This window comes from Camelus dromedarius, chromosome 7 (assembly GCF_036321535.1).
Source record: "Camelus dromedarius isolate mCamDro1 chromosome 7, mCamDro1.pat, whole genome shotgun sequence".
Classification (NCBI taxonomy): Eukaryota; Metazoa; Chordata; class Mammalia; order Artiodactyla; family Camelidae; genus Camelus; species Camelus dromedarius.
The window spans coordinates 6,270,782-6,287,987 of record NC_087442.1 but is presented as its reverse complement, the minus strand read 5'-3'; the positions used below and the strand labels follow the sequence as shown (position 1 = coordinate 6,287,987).

Below are 17,206 nucleotides of genomic sequence, written 5' to 3'. Positions count from 1 at the left end.
ATGCTTTTCCTCAAGACAACCACTACTCTTCAGCACGCAGTGGCGGTTTTTAAAAGATTAGCTTCAAAGGGGAATCTGAAATTGCATCAATAAACCTTTCCTACTCTGCAGCATCACAATTCATTGGTCTTTCTCCTTCGAAATGCATCTTTAACACATGTGGGATTTTATAACATCATCACTCATCTGAAAAACACTAGTCCACTGAGATATGCAGATTTTCCTTACATTCGCATATTTCAAAAAAAAAATCATATTTGTTAAACCCACTGATCTCATCGAAGAGTCTTTAAGTATTTATTGGGGCGCTGTCAACCTCAGAGTAACAGATACTTTGGAAAACAGATAAGTTTTCCAAAAATTCTAAACTTTGCTTTGAAAGCTCAAATGTTATTACCCACAGCAAATGATGGTCAGCTGTTTTCCTTGAAGTGACAGGCTCACTTTGCTGAAAAATGTCTGCCAAATACCCAGGTCAACTAAACGTAGTTGGTCTGTCAACCCTTCTTTCAAGTAAAAACAGTTCTTCAAGAAAAAAGCAGCCAGCGCGGCTGCAACTCAACCACGGCCGGCCGTGCGGCTCCCAGAGCCCGACCTCCTCGGTCCCCACGCGGCAGAGGCCTCTGCGCACCGGTCGTCTCATGGCACAGAACACATGCACTCAGGTCCAAGAGTTAGTAAAATTAATAACTATCTTTTACTTAATCAAGGACATTCTCAAAACTGGCTCTTATTTTTTTTACTCCAAGCGCTACGGTGCCAACAGTCCTTACCAACCACTGCTTTTCCACCATCGTGCAAATGGCAACTCAGGAAAAAAGGCAAATAACATCTTAAAAGTATTACAGAAAGAGCTTTAACCTCACGGACCCCGGGGCCCACAGAGCACACTGGGAGAACAGCTGCCCTAAGTATATCCAGACACCCCGTGAATCAGAAATCACAACACCATCCCGCTTCTTCATCTGCCCAGCAGAGAGCCTAGAACCGGCATATATTTACATTATTTCTAAAAGACGTGTTTGTAAGAATGAAAGCCTAGGAATCATCATTCTTGCAACTGAAAAAAAAAAAGCAAACAAAAATCTATGTGAAGAATATTTAATGAGGGATATTTTGCTATAACTGTCAACTATAGAATCCAAAAGAGTTCGCCATACACCTCTGCCAAATTAAGAGACTAGTGTTAACAAAATTTGTTATAAACAAATTGCTTGTTTTCATCCATCTGTCCTACCCTTCACCACTGTAAAAAGATACAGTCCACAGTCATGGTCACTTTTCTGACCCTCCTGCTTACCTAAAACTACCCCATCCTCCCAACTAACTCCCCAAACACTCACACTTCACCTTACCCCCCAAAAAGATAGAAGTATCTTGTTCCTTTTCACTTCCTAGCACACCTCTATTTTTATTTAAAAAGGAGAAAAAAGTGACAAAAATACACAAGCTCACTACTGCTGGACCCAAACATTCCACCCAAATGACTTGCAAAAATTCAAGGAAAAGAAACTTATGAAACTTTGGTTTCAAAGGACTTGGGATAGCCAGAAACAGAGGTGTTATCAACCAGTCAGTAAGAATTTATGAAACATTCTGAAAGTGCTGGATCCTGTGAGAGATGCAAGTTTGTAAGATACAACAGGCATCTTCATGCCTAAACTTTACTGGGTCACTTGCACACACGACTACAGATGACAGAGTATTATGAAAAGCATATGTATTCAAGAAGTTTTTAGGAAACAGATGTGCTAGTGGCTTGCGATAAGGGAAAGTAAGGGGAGGGGAATACAGATCGTATTTGTAACCCTGGTTTAAGTTGTGCTAAAAAGGCACAGTATTGTTAAAAGGCACAGGAAAATTATAGTCATGTGTCCATCTTAGCTGAATGACAGAAAATATTAACTGGATTGTTTCAGCAAAAGCGAGTAGACTTTGCAGTAACATATTTTTGACAAAAATAAGATCATTTTCCTTCCAGCAGAAGAGTAAGCTAAACTCCTAAGTTCAATATGGAGTCTACAGACCAGCATTCCTGTGTTTAATTGAAAGTTCTATCAGTTTAGACATGTCTTAGAAAAAAAATGGCATACAAACTTAAACCAAGTGGAAAACTGAACTATCATAAAGGTTTTAAGTAATTTGTTTGGACAATAGATAAAATAATTAATTACACTGACATCTAGAAGGTAAAGTTTTCTTTGAAAACTGTACGAAACCCATTTTATAAGCTACGTCCTCTCATTTTGTTGTATGTAGTCAGTTTACTGAGACACTGTTGGAGGGGAAATGGAACAAAAACTGATGGACCACAAACTAAAACTATGATACACAATTCATTATAATTCAGGGATGGGACATGAGATACATTACTATTTCTTCAACATTCTGTGTGATCAATACAAGCAAAAAGAATGAAAAAGTAGGTAAGTCTGATGACAGCCATTCTTCCTTCTAGGAAGTCTATTTTAAATCTTAGATCTCAAGCCAACATCTAGTACAAATTTAAACATATATCGAGCAAAATTTTAAGAGAAGCTCAGTTTAGGTAAATACAACGGATCTGCCCATCATTCCAGGCAATCAGTTACCTAAGTGAGCATGAGACAGGTGACAGGAATCTGCTGTTCTCACAACCTGCCCTGCACGTCCTTGACACAGTATTTAGCCATGTAGTGACTCTCATGCTCAAAGTGTTTTTCATACAGCATTGGCCACTAAGTGCACACCAACAAATCTGTGCTCAACAGAACAGTGAACTGCTCTCATACTAGAGGAAAGATGGGTTAGTTTTGGACCTAAAGAGAAGGTATTTATGACATGGCATCTTCCTGGAAACTCTTCATGGGTAATTCTGCCAACATACTACTGCTGCTTTAGACAATGACCTTATATCTTAACTCTCAAACAAAACACAATTCCCTCTATATTCTGAAGACAGAATCCTGTAATGGACTTTGCAGTTCAAACTACTAATCCTAAAGTACTTGCAGAACCTCTCAGAATTCCCAGACAACCTCCATAGTCGAGTAGCCCTTAGCTGGCAGTTCCAGGACTGGAGTTTGGTGCACACCACAGCAGGTAAAGATACTTTCAAGTGCCATTTCTCTAACCCATGGACGACAGAACTCAGACCCTTCGGAAGCACCTTAAGCTCATCTCTACCCTGAGATTCATTCTCTTGCTAAAACAGTAGTAGTTTCAGGCCAAGATGGAAGTAAAGGAGGCAGGGGCAGTGATGAGCTTTTCATGACTTTCATGACTTAAAGCTTTATCACAAATACAAATATACTGCTGAGGTACTAGGAAACGTCAAACCCTTCAAGGATTATTTAAAATCAATGATATTTTTGGTATTTGTTTTACCAAGTATATTGTTGATTATTTATTTCATTACTGTAACATCACTTATCACAAATACTTAAGCCCTGAGAAAGAAATATTTTTTTCAGTCTCCAAGTACCTACAGAATTATAGAGAATTCACCAATTACAGGGAAACTAGCTGTATAATCCCTGCAGTTATTTCTCTGCAATTACCCAACTAACTAATGTTTTTAGGCAGGAAAAAAGGACTTGAATCCCAGCACCCCAAGGTGGGAAAAGAAAAGGAGAGACTAAAATGAGCTCCTGACATTTGGAGTTTGTAGACTGTGCCTAGAAAAGATGACTTTTTGTTTGGTAATCTAGATGTAAAAGTTGGACTAGAATGTCTCTTTCCTGAGGGGAAGGAACAGAGTATCTCATCCTTTATTTGAATAGTCCTAATGGCTGAAGACTGAGGCACCCAATAAACTGTCTGAAGAAATTTTGTGTTCCAGAAAACTGCCTGGTCCAGCTAGCTACGTGGTTACATGCTGTTAGTGGGTAACAAGTGACACCAGCCAAACAGTGAAGAAAAACTATTTCTTTAACTACAAGAGTAAATTCTATAGGAAAAACTGGGAAACAATAAGTTTGAACTTGTCAATGCAGACCTGTTGTACAGAGAGTAACTCTCTCAAGAGTTTTCATTCATTACACACAGTATTCTGAATAGCACTTCACTTCTGACACCAGTCACCAAACATGCAGGGGTTTTCCCCACACCAAGCAATTCTCTGTGATACCAGCTGAGGATCCTACAATTCAACTCAAATCTGATACTATCTACTTTAAGGTAGATTTTGATTAATTTGCTAGAGCAACTCACAGAACTCAGGAAAACAGTTTCCTTACTATAAAACCAGTTTATTATAGAAGAATGTAACTCAGGAACAGCAGATAGAAGAGGTGCATAGGGCCAGGTGTGTGGGAAGGGGCACAAGGCTTCTATGCTCTCTGGGAATGCCATTTTTCCTGAATCTCCATGTGTCCACCAACCCGGAAGCTACAGGAACCCTGTCCCTTTGAGTTTTTAACGGAGGCATCACTACACAGGCAAGGTTGATTGATTAAATCGTTGGCCCCTGGTAACTGAACTCCATCTCCAGCCCCTCTCCCCTCCCCAGAGGTGAGAGGTGGGGTGGTGTCTGAAAGTTCCAACCCTCTCATCTCAAGGTCAGTTCCCTAGCAACCGGTCCCCATCCTTACATGCTTTCCAGAAGTCATCTCTAAACACAAAGTCAGGTGTGGCTGAAAGGAGCTGATTACAAATAAGTATCAGAAAACACCCTTATCACTCTTGTCATAGAAAATTGCAAGGGTTTTAGGAGCTCTGTGACAGAAACAATACAAAGCCCAAATATAAACTTATCACAAATCACAATATGCCAGTTTGTATGTTTACAATCCTAGTTTAGTCAGATACATCATAGTCCTAAAAGATTTAGGTGCTATTATGCCTATTACGCAGAGGCAAAAAAAGAGAAGAAAAAAAAAAAAGGCTTATAACCAGCATTAGATATTTCATGAATAAATGCCAGCTAGGGAGCATCTCAATTACCTGTGACGGTCACGTGAACGCAAGTCCAGTATTTCTCAAACTCTCCAGAGAACTAGATCTAGTGACTAACAGAAACCAAGCACCTGCCATCTCAGTATTTGAGCTAAGAAGGACCCTAGAAACAGCAAAAACCTCCTCTCTAAGGGACGTCAGCCTTGCTTGTGTGAATTTGGGCAAGTTACCTACCTTCACCATGCCCCTATTTCTTTACCTTCAAAGCAAAGATACACATACCCTTTGAAGGCACAAGGTAGCTCCTCAATAATCACAACTTCTCGGCTTGTCTGTTCATGTGGGTCACTTGGCAGCAGAGACCCAAAGAGCCCACCTGCCAAGGAAATAGGACCAGCCCCGGGGCAGCGCCCAGCCAAGAGTCTGTGTTCTCTGCACAGTGCCCAGCTGCAGGCAGAATCTCCCTCTGAAATGTCTTCTTCATAGCTGACTCGAGCTCTGTATTTCAAGCAGATAAATATTCTCCAAAGAGGCAAAATAACTTATGGAGCAAGTAGGACAAATCATCTCCTTCCTCTAAGCCTGTTCAAGCAACATATCTGCCATTTAAAAGTCCTTACTGATGACTCTAGAAGGGCATTCCCCAGCCTTCTGTGACCAATAAGAACTTTTCATGGTACCATATCTTACAGTACCCATAAGGGATTTTTAAAATAATTTTGCATATTTTGCTTGCACTATTAAATAATTTGAATATAGAAACATTTTAGAATTTCACTATATTGTTAAAAGATCATGAAGTTCATCTTAACAGGCTCTTTTATAATATTCAAAGGACAATTATTTTCTCATTTAGCAAATAATATATAGTGTTTATTTTTAAATAATTAAAAGACATGACTTTAAACAAATTTCAGAAGTACAACGTTTGATTCACTGAGTGCACAGAGCAGGTTTGCAATAAATAGTCAGTAGTTCTATTACTTGTGAGCACATGGTAGGTACTCGTGTACCTATGAATAGAACACACTGAAACTTCACTGAGTCTACAACATCAAAAACATACACAAGCTTCTTTAATGATGATGGAAATTCTTTCACTGTTTAAAGAAAATCAACTATTTCTTAAATTTTTGTGTTTTGCTTACAAAGTTCTTCTCAGATGGTCTTTTTTTTGTTTGTTTGTTTTGTTTTGTTTTATGGGGGGGAGAGGTAATTGGGTTTACTTATTTAATGGAGGTAATGGGGGTCAAACCCAGGACCTTGTACATGCTGAGCATGCACTCTACCACTGTGCTGAACCCTCTCCCTTTCTAAAAAATTTTTGTTTATTTTTTTGTCAGGTGGTCTTTAGTATCAAAAACCAAGGCACTAAAATGGATAAAAGTCATGATGTTCTGACTTAACACTTTTTTAAAACTTACTAGAAACATCCTGACATACTATGTATGAATTTAGCTCACATGAATGCAACGGAGGGGTAAAGATCATCTTGAGATAAATTTGCGGAATCGTTTTATGTTCCTCACTTTTTTCCATCATTAGAGTTTCTCAAGCTTTCTGACTTTAGTCAGCAGTATATTGGGGATATAAACTAAAATTCTGTAGCAGCAACTGACAGCAAAGTTCACTGGACGATACCCAGCAAAGCCGAACAAAACTCACTTAAGATTCTTGAAAGCCCTGCTTTAAAGGGTGGGGGTGCTATTTAAATAATTCACTGAGTTGCTGCTCAAGAAATCCTCAAATTTTCAGGGCTCTGGTCCTATATCTCACAAAATTATATTTCTATCTACTACATACAAAACCCTTTTCTAACTTCTACCATGTAGATGAGTAAAGTAGAGCTTAAAGTGAAGGGGAGAGGAAGAGAAAAACACCAGAGACAGGTTGGACATTTCCCTCCAAGCAGGAGACAAGCTGCCTAGTTTGCTTGCAAGAGGGGGAGGGGTGTTTTGAGACAAAAAGGCTAAACAGCATCTTGAGATCTAAAATGGTACAAAAGACATTCCAGAAACAGTACAGAGCACAGACTCTCCATGCAAGATTTCTAGAGAGAAGTAAAAAGACCAGCTGAGCTCAACAGGGGAAAAGTATAAGAAAACTATCAGAGACGAGACCAGCTGAAATAGTTCGAGCAATTCTGTATGGAGAGAGCCTGGAACACCAGCTTCAGGAGTTTGCTATTGGAATGGACAGCCACGGAAGGCTGAGCTGGGCGAGGGCGTGATCTCGTGGCTTGGTGTAGGCCACCCAAGTGAAGCCCAAATGTTTGCTTTTTTTTGCTTTCTTTATTAAACAGGGAAAAGGAGGTGTCATGTAGTACTTATATAATAAAGAAAAACAAAAAATTATTGTGGGAGAAAATTAGGTGTTGAGCAAAAGAAACAACTGACACTGCAGAAATAAAACTGTACACAGAAATCAAGTTTATACGCTCTTAAAAGCCACCTGTTTGTACAATAAAAAATCTAGTTAACTGTCAAAATAGGCAGACCAAGCTTTGCAACCTGATCATCACTTCTACATTACCAGATTCTAAGATCAAAGTCACTTTTAATATTCCCATTTATCCTCTGAAAAAATTTTAGAAAAATGTTAACCTACTAATAAATGAAAAAGTTCCAAATTACCCAAAATGAAAACCTAAAGAACTACTAAATATTACCATTTTCAAAACTAGTTAAAGCTTAATTTTCAAATTCCCCAAGCCACACATCTAATACCATCTATATAAATAGTATCTTTTTCATGTTCATGTTTCTTTTCTGCAAACAGAAAACATTGTTATACCAAGAACTAAATGACTTGTGGGTTAAGAACAAATTTGTTTTCATACAACTTAACTGATTTTAAACAATTATGCTTCTAATATTATTACTTAACTTGATTTATATATTGTCAGAAATACACAAAAATCAAAGAAGGAAAATCAAGGAGAAAACGTTTGCATACAGATACACCTGACATACATGTGTACCCCTTACAACTCAGAATAAAGACCCCTTACAACTCAGTGAGACAAACACCCCTATTTTTAAAACAGGCAAAAGGCTTGACCAAGAAATGTACATAAATGGCCAGTTAGCAGGTGAAAGATGTTCAACATCGCTGATCACTTGGGAAATGCACATTAAAACCATAATAAGATACTCAGCACGTGCTAGATGCCACTGACTTAGAAGGCAGCAACACCGGCATGGGTGAAGACTCAGGGATGTGGGAAACCAGCTGCAGCTCCCACACGGCTACAGCGCAAACCCCAGCCCCACGGAAAACAGCCCAATCACCGCGAGAAGTGGCCTGGCAGTTTCTCATCAAGTTAAATCAATAGTTACCACATGACCCAGTGATCCAACTACAACAAGGTATTTACCCAAGAGAAAGTAAAAGATACATCCACAGAAGGCTGGACCAAATGGTCAGAGAGGCTTTTCTACCAAGAACCAAAACTGGAACCAGCTCATGTGTTCATCAGCAGATAAAGCAAAAAGAAACACAGGAATACTCACACAATGGAATATTACTGAGAAATAAAGAGAAACTAGTAGAACAAGCAGCAACATAGATAAATCTCAAAAACATGCTGGATCAAAGAAGCCAGTCACAAAAGAGTCACATAACTCTATTCATATGAAATTCCTGAACAGGAGAAATCTGACCAGCGGTGGCAAGGAATGATTGTAAAGGAGCATGAGAGAATTCCGAAATGATAGCAAGGTTATATCTTGACTGAGGTGCTGGTTACACAGATGTTTACATTTGCCAAAACTCTTCATACTGTACCCTTCAAATGTGTGCATTTTAATGTATATAAATTACACTTCAATAAGGTTAGTTTTTCACACACAAAAAAATGGGTACCTCTCTAGAAAGCAATTTGACAATTATTAAAACTTGAAATGTGCACAATCTTGAACCAGCAATTCCCCTTACAGAAAGTTGTCACACAAAATGTCCAGAGATACATAAGGATGTTCCCTTCTTTGGGGCAGAGAACACCAAGTCCACCACAGATGGCCAGCTGACTGTGTGTGGACACTCAGAAGCTGGAATACTGCGTGTCCTACGTAACAAAACCGCCTGAAAGCTTAAAGCTGGGGCGGCAAACTTCTGTAAAAGGGTCACACTAAGTACTTTAGGATTGGCAGGCCACATCCAGTCACCCTGCATATTCTTTGGGTTTTTTTGTTGCTGTTTTACAACTCTCTAAGAAATGCTAAAATCACTGGTAGCTCTCAGGCCTTACAAAAACAAACCCCGGGCTAAGAAATCAGGGCTTTGAAGCCTAAATGCCCAAATTCAAATTCTTACTCTACACTAACCAGTTACCTAATCTATCTCTTGCTATTACAGTATCAATATAAGATAAATGAAAGCACTTAAAAGTGTCAGCCACATAGCAAGCCTTAAAGAAATATAAGCTTTTAAAAATAGATCTCCCTGTATTGATCTAAAAAAACTGTTTTATAACAAAATAACTTGATCCCATTTTTGTAAAATACATGTATAAATACATATTCATATAAATACATTGGAAAGTTTGGGAAGAATATACACCAAACTGTTAAAGGTAGGGAATAAGATTACAGAAATCAAGAAAGCTTTCACTTTATAAACATTTAAACTGTTTCAGTTTTTCAAACAACATATATTACCTGTTTTAAATCAACAGACAGTTCTAAAAAAAAAAAACAGCAACAGATAAAGCATGTGTGGCACCATTTTCTTTATGTATAGGTTCTAAATACATATTTAAACTTGAGAGGTGTTTAGTTCCATTAATGAGAAAGTACATCAACTCTTAACAATACTGGCCTAATAATTAAGAATCATTTATCAAACAATTTGTGCCAGGTGTTCTAAGGGTTTCACACGTATTAATTAATTTAATCCTCTCAACAACCTTATGGAGTGAATACCTGTCATTATGACCACCAATTTACAGATAGGAACTCAGACATCAAGGATAACCTGCACCAGCACAAACTGGCAGCTCAGTAACCAGAATGGTACTCCAAAGACCACACTCTTAAAACTACCATATTCCCCTTAGAGTGTGCGCTGTTGCAACCTTGGCTGAAAAGAAATCTACAAAGACATCTTTTCGTTTGTCCAGGGCATCAGATCCCATAAAACTACAACTACCTACTTTTAAATGTAACTTTCTGATCAATTCCTGAAAAGAAATCTACAAAGACATCTTTTCGTTTGTCCAGGGCATCAGATCCCATAAAACTACAATTACCTACTTTTAAATGTAACTTTCTGATCAATTCAAATAAACTCACTCTTAGAACAGACGTCTTTGATCATCCAGGAGACCAGTAGATAATATGGAACTAACCAGAATCTAAGTTTGGATCCTACTGAAAATTCCTAGCTGGATAATCCTGGGCAAATTCTTAACCTTTGACACTCAAGTTTCCGTATCTGTAAAGGTTTGCAGAGTGTGCTGGCATTGTTACAGCCTTTTTATTGTAAAATATGCATAACATAAAATTTACCATTTTAACCATTTTTTAGCATACAATTCAGTGGCATTAAACACATTCAAAATGTTGTGAAGCCATCACTACCTTCCAAGTCAAGAACTTGTTCAGCTTCCCAAACAGACCGTTCGAATTAAACACCAACTTCCCACTCACCCCCCTCGGCACCTGGTAAACTCTATTCCACTTTCTATCTCTGCATTTGCCTGTTCTGGGTAGGTACTTCCTATAAATGGAATCATATAACTGTTTCCTTCTGTGTCTGGCTTATTTCACTTGGCGGAACACTTTCACATTTCACCCCTGTTGTGGCATGTGTCAGTACATCAGTCCTTCAATGGCGGAAAACTTCATTGTATCTATATACCACGTTTTATTTATCCAAACATCTGTCGATGAATACAAAGTGGTTTTTACAAGAATTAAAAATAAAGCATCTGATGTGAATGTTACCACAATAAAAAAAACCCAACCAACTAACCAACCAGAGAAATGAATAAAGTGTCCAGCAAATAGTAGGCACTTTAATGTCTTCACTTTGTTTTTGTCCTATTTTTGCATTAAGTAGTGGTGCAGAGGCAAAATACAAGACAGTGCAACTATCTTACAAGTTTATCAGCTGTGCCTTTTGAGATATTATTGGATTTGCAAATCTACATTGATCAAATCATTTTTAAATGATGGGAAGAGCATCCCAATAAATGCTCTGTAACTACACTGGCACTACTTCAGTTTTAGCTTCAAAATCTACTGCAAGTTATTCCAATAAATAACTCATTAACTGTAATGAGACATCTTTTAATTAAAAGATGGACGCTCTCCTTATATTTTTGTACAACGATCAATTTCAACATCAAACAAATTTAGCAGATACTGTACATTAGGCATCCGGATGATCCATTACACTTCTCTCTAGCTGCCCAAAACACCAAACATGAAAACCAATAGTTGCATCTAAAGAATATCTTATTTTCAATATCTCAATGTAAATAACTAGGAGACATCTTGGAAGTTACTCACCTTGAGTTACTTTTCTTTGTAACCACTGCCTCTCAAACAAGGAGAAAAACACCTTCCAAAGTTCCTCACAACATAAATATTAATGTATCCTATTTGCACGTTCCATTGTCAAATTATTTCCTTACACTTTTTGGATTTCCTTCATTCATTTAACTATTAACCCCTATTCTCTAGCAACTACCAGGTATACAAAAGAAAGGTAAGACAGAGCCTCTGCCTCAAGGCCTTAAGAGTGTGATGAAGGAGTTGGCTGGATACAGGCTACAAGAAAAGTACAAAGCTCTTGAGAACACCAGGTGCCCCCAGGAGACTCAAGGAAGGCCTCTAGCAGGTGAAGCTTTCTCTGAACTTAATGAGCTGTTCCTCTCCACTTATGCTCTCCTCCAAACTGATTTCACCTGCCCATACAGAATCCTTCATAATGCACAGAAAATGTTCTCTTCATTTCTACAGACATTAAAGACTTCAAGGCAAATCCATAAATCATCTCTAAGTGACCCGAGAAAGCATTAGATCATCAGAGGATTTTTCCTTGCTGTTGGTTTTTGAAAAGCAGTGGATCAACTTTCTTAATCACTGTTTTTTTAGGCCAAGACAGAAACTAATTTACACTCCTTGATGAGCATGCCAGCTCAAAGGATGGAAGATATCCTGGAAAATCTCAGTGTGACCTGAGGAAATTTGCCTAAAAATTTTAGTGGCCAACACAAAGATCATCACTTATATATATGCCGTAGGAGGCAAAGCTGGTATGAAAGTATTACAGCTTTTTTTTTCTTTTCCCTAATTACACTAAATCAACAAGTGTGTTTTTTTTCTTAATCACTGCTACTTAATACATTCTCAATTCAAGTAGGAAAAAATGTAAAACCAATTCTCCAAAAAGACTTCTTAAAAAAATCTTGAAGCAAGCACAAATATAGCAATTACCAAATACAATGTACACAAGGGGGGAAAACTGGAATTTCTTATTCTAAATAATCCAAATTTCTGCCAAAATTGGCATTAAGTAGCTCATCTCACAACAATGGGCAAGATGATCAGCAGGACTTTTTAATATATAATTACCAGCAACTATAAATGTAAATACTTAGGACAGCACCTGGCATTTCTGTCCAGTGGTGTCCAACACCGCAAAATACGTAATAAAGATTTTTACACTGCATTTCTTTGTCTCCATTTTTATGAAACCATAAGATAGTAGGCTGCACATTAGATCATCAGATAGAACAATACAAATCGGAAGAGTGCCTATGTGTTTCTAAATTCTCTTTCTTTGAATATATTCACTTTCCACAAAAATTAGAACTTAAGATGCCATTTTCCTAATTGTTTCCAGGACTCTACGTTCCCTCACACACCTCCAAAAAGAGAGAACGGGATTCTTTATATCTAGGTCTAGAATCCCAGCTATTCCTAACTTTAGGGAATGTAAAAGGAAATTTAAATGTATCTTAAATACTTTCATTTTGTTGCAAATAAAATAGTCAATAAACTAGTTAGGATTACACACTTGTTCTACATTTTAATCCCAAACATAAAATAGTTGCTAATGGTCATGAATGAAGAATAATGGAAAAGAAAGTCCACAACCCCCTTGCTCCCTAGTGGTCTAACGGTTAGGATCCCACACGCTCTCCAAACCCCTACAAGTATAGATTACATTCAACTGTATCGGCATTAGTGTTCATTTAAGGAGATTTTTGTTTTAACTGTTGTTTTAAATGACATTAATGTCATTATTGTTTTATATGACATTATAACGCCATCAAATCAAACTGATAATGAATGAACTTTAAAACCCAGAAAGTAAGCCTTGTAACAAAATATTTTTAAATACCGAAGACACATCTTTATTTCCAAATGAATTTAAATTTTACCGATCCTGTGTGACAAACAAAGGAAGTTTTAGCTTAACTGTGGACAGCACACATTCAATATCTTAGGCAACAAACGTTTCTGCTGCCGGTCTTTTCTGACTCAACAAAGCTATTGTTCACAGAAAACAAGACCAATTAATGAGAAATTGCTAACCACCTCATCTAAGCACAGATTTGTCATAAGCCTTTTCTTTCGATCAACTTTCTACCATCTCATTCTCATTCAGCCCCTAGGGATTCGGTGAATAATCGCTGACTAAATGACAGTTGATTTCGTTAGCACCTGTCGCCAGTCTCAGACGGATCACACAAGTTGGCCGAAACAGCTTGTAATTTTTAAGATTATGATTCTTTAGAAAGTGGGGAATTCACCGGCCGTGAGTTCACGAAGTTTTCCAAAATACCGTGCTTCTCGATCCTTCCCATTTTCAAAAAGTGACCCTGTGGCACCGACTTTTGGGGGGGGGGGCACAATGACTCGGGAACTCCACGGAAAGCCCTCCGAAACGAACAAAAACCGAGAAGGGGAAGAGCTCGACCTTTCCCTCAAACTTAACAGAAAGCAAGCCGAGAAGGGGAAGGTGGCCCCGGACTGCCTCGTCCGAGCGGGTGGAGACCAAGGGTTCAGGGACTGCTTTTCGGGAAAATGTCATATGCGCGGCCGCTCGGAGTCGAGTCTCCGCGCGCCGTCCCGGCCCCCGCGGCCCCGGCCGAGCCTGCGCGCTCGCGGGGAGGGGGCGTGGGGCCGAGCCCGCCCCCGGCGCCGCGGCCGGCGCTCCCCACGCCCCTCTCCCGCCCGCTGTCAGGCCCCGGTGTCACTGCCCCTTCCCCGCGCCGAGCTCCCCCGAGACACAGTCCGTCCTTTGTCTGAGTGCGCACTCGGCGCCGAGGTCCCACCAACTTGTGTGTGTCCCGTCCCACCCGGGCGCTCCCGCCGCGGCGCCCCACACAAAGGAGACCGGGGCTCGGGCGGCCGGCCCGCCCCGGGCACCGGAGCGCCCCCAGCCCAGCCCCGGCGCTGCGGGAGGGGCGGGCGCGCGAGAGGACCTCTTCGCACGCCCCTCGCGGCGCCCGCCCCGGGCTCCCGCCTCGGGTCGCCGGGTCCGGCAATGCCCGCCCGCGGGGTCGCGGGGGCCAGCCGGACCCACGGCCCCTTCTGAGGGGACTCCTCTCACCCCACCAGCCAAAGCGGCGCCCCAGGAAAGCCCGCTCTGGGCGATACCCACACGGGCAAAGCGGCGGCGGGGATGTCCCGGCGCCGCCGCCGCCCCTCGCTGGGCTCCGGGGCCCCGCCGGCCGGCCGGCCCGACAGCGGCGCGTTACCTGCGCCCCGCGCCCCAGCCTGCGCCGCTCCCGCGCGCCGCTCCCGCGCGCCGCCGCCGCTGCCGCCGCCGGGGCTCCACCGCCTTCTGCGTCCCAGTGGGTGTCGGACGCTCCCGGACCGAGCGCCAAACCCGGCAGCCCAATCGCCATCGCTTTTATTTGGCCCCCCCAGTCCAACCAAGCGCCGCCCCGATTGGCGGGACGCGAGGCGGGCTCCCGTCCAATCACAGGGCCCGCCGGGCTCGGAGGCGCCGAGCCAGCCCCACGCAGAGGCGCCCGCGGGACTCGGCCGGGCCCGGCCGGCGGCGCGTGCGCGCGCGCGGGCGGGCGGGAGCTGAGGGACGCGGCCGCCGAGTGGAAGCGCCGCGCCGTCTCTTTGTTCTTTCGCGGAACGCACGGCGCCTCTCCGGAAGACGGTCGTCCGGCGGGCAGGGACGAGGGGCCTCTGGAGCCCGAATCCCGGGCCGTGGGCGGGAGGCGGGCAGGGCGGGGTGGCGGGAACCGGCCGGAGGGCGGGACGGCGCGCTCGCGGCGCTTGGCGGGAACCGCCGCCTCGGAGTTCCGGGGCCGGAGGGGCGGGGCGGGGCCGAAAGCCAAGTTTGAACCAGTTCAAAACTCAGAGGGTGGTAACGGTTTCAACTGCCGCGCTCTTTTCCCCGCGCGCGGAGCGGAGGCCAGGCCGCCCGGCGGGCTCGCGGGAGGCTCCCGGACCTGAGGGTCCGCGGCGCCCCGTTTGCTGGCCAGACACTCTCTGGGGGCCCCGGCCCGGCTCGCCTCGGGCAGGGAGCAGCGACCCTCCCGTGCTCCGGTGGGGCCGGCGCGCGGCCACCGAGCTGAGCGGAGCGCCTTGCTTGGCCCGACTCGGATTCCCCAGCGCGTGGACTTCGGCTGATCAAGCGCTCGGTGCCCATCGCCTTAGAAACCTGGGGGAGAGCGGCGTTACGGCTATCTCAAATTCCTCATTCAAAGCGCCTTGTTCAGACCCTTCCAGTGTTTGTAGTTCCAAGCACGTGCAACGTTAAAAATCGTTTGTCAACGATGAGTGCAGTTTACTTGCCTCGTGCTAACGCCTCTGGCAAGTATTAGGATAATCGCAACATTTTTCAAGTATTAGAAAATGATCTTGGGGTGAGTCTGTCTCAACCCAGAGGAATTAGGAATATTCTGTTTAGGATACAGTCCCCCCTTTTGCTTTATCTGGCAATGAAGTTAAGGTTATTCTGAATTTATATTTAACAGGGTGCTGCTATAGGGCAAAATGACCACTCACCTTTGTAAACTGGGGTTCCAAATATTGAGAGTTCAGATGTGGGGAGCGGGAAGTGGTTAACTATGAACTGAAATTAAAAGCTTAAAGGAAGCATGTTTGTAATATTTTAAATTACATTTTTAAATGACTAAGATTTATAAGGACTAATTCCTTATATGGGGATTTAACCCATAGTTTTCTCACCTTTCCTAAATCACCATCCCATTCCTCACATATATTCCAGACCAACTCTGGAAGTATATGTGGAGGGAAGCCAAAAGATACTGAGAAAAAACAATCATGTGCCCAATAAAAGCAGAACTGAATAAATGATAAGAAAAATAAGTACAGAAGGAAGTAGGTAATTATCTGAGATGTAATTATAAACATGTAATAGTTCCACCTGTCTTATGCCTAACAGTCACCGAACATTCATATTCTATGGTGAAAAGCTTCCATCTAGACCATTAATTTACAATTACTTTTTTAACTGGCACTATAAATCTCAAAAGTTAACTACTTATCCCTAAGTCACTTATCAAATTACTGATTTCACCTGCCCTGTATAGTAAATGTTAAAACAATGTGGGCATTTTTAAAAAAAAAAATCTAGGAAATTACATTAGCAGAGATTATCAGCAAATCCAAGCAATATATAAACATATCCAGCATAGCGTGAAACGTCATGTGAACTGCTAAAGCATTGAGAACCAAGGAATGATGTTGGATCAAGATGTTCCCCAAAATAAATCTCAGGAAAGGAAATTATAGCTGGACCTAAAAAAAAGCAAGGTTTACATTGATGGAAAAGTGAGGGCGCTTGAGATGGCAATGAACGCTCAGTGATTGTGTGGAATGTAACTTGATCTGAGAGCTCCAATTGGGAAAGAGTGAGAGGTCAGATTAGAGAGCTAAGTGGAACTTTATTAAATATAATACTTATACCTACGATACATATTTATGTCAAATATAATATGAAGGTTGACTTGGAGCGGGAAGTCCGGGTGCCAGTGAATCACAATATTGTCTTAATTCAGGGATGACGTTACCCAGCTAAGCAAGCTGTTTTAGGTCATAGTAATGGCAACAATACAGGATCATTTGAAAACATTGCAAAAGGACTTCATTATATATGCAGGGCATACATTATCTCTTTTGTATCTTCACAAATACAAGGAAGTTGGGAGGGAGAAGTACTTCATTTTTCACACCAAGAAAAATTACCTGAAGATTTCCAACCAGGAAAAAGCAAGAAAATGGGTGTGTGCATGTGTGTGTGAGAGTGTGAGCTCCAAGTTACTGAAGTGTCCTAGGTGAAGCAGAAAGCCAGGCTGAACACAAACGTGGGTGTGAAAGGTGAGAGTCAC

At 41.8% G+C, this 17,206-nt stretch overlaps 1 protein-coding gene across 3 annotated transcripts in view; it reads right to left on the bottom strand.

Annotated features, from left to right (window-relative positions):
- Positions 1-14,703, bottom strand: part of EZH2 (enhancer of zeste 2 polycomb repressive complex 2 subunit) — a 55,050-nt gene extending 40,347 nt beyond the window's left edge. Inside the window, exon 1 of one of the 3 annotated variants that reach the window (XM_064487266.1) lies at positions 14,591-14,703. The gene's annotated coding sequence lies outside the window, so the exon portion shown is untranslated. The remainder of the gene's footprint in view (positions 1-14,590) is intronic. The other 2 variants (XM_064487265.1, XM_064487264.1) reach the window with 2 other exon arrangements.
- Between the last annotated feature and the right edge of the window lie 2,503 nt (positions 14,704-17,206).